Raw genomic sequence first — 504 nt, 5'->3', positions numbered from 1 at the left:
TTTGCTCGCCCTCAGTTATCGATGTCCTGGTAGCGCCCCACGCTTCCTGCCTGCTTGGGCCCCTGCTCCGGGCTCTCGCCCTCCCCCGTCCCCCCTCGCCTCCGGACCTGGGCTCTTCCGGTGCCGCAGTGCGAGGGGCTGTGGATCCCCTGCTTTCCGCCCAGCCCGCCGCTCGCTTTCTTGTCCCGTCTGTCCCGAAGGAGATGCTCCTGCTGCTTTTACGTTATTGTTATCGTTTTCTTCGCGATCTCATAGCGGCAAGCGTGAGGCCCCGGGCCGCCTCGGGGCGGATGTTTGCGGTGTCTCTTCGACCCGCTCTTGAGTCAGGCCATTCGAAGTGCCAAATATTTACCCTTTCACCCCGGCCGCCAAAGATGAAGCTCTTTTTTTCTCTCAAGAGCCCCGACAAAGCCTCTTCCCCAGTCGCCGCGGGAGCGGATTTTTCTTGTTCCGGGGTCAGGACAGACACAGGCGTGGGTTCTAACAGGCGGCCGGCCCGAACCC

This window comes from Chaetura pelagica, unplaced genomic scaffold (assembly GCF_000747805.2).
Source record: "Chaetura pelagica isolate M959 unplaced genomic scaffold, ChaPel_1.0 scaffold354, whole genome shotgun sequence".
NCBI lineage: Eukaryota > Metazoa > Chordata > Aves > Apodiformes > Apodidae > Chaetura > Chaetura pelagica.
The sequence above is the reverse complement of the archived record's forward strand: the minus strand, read 5'-3'. Positions refer to the sequence as shown.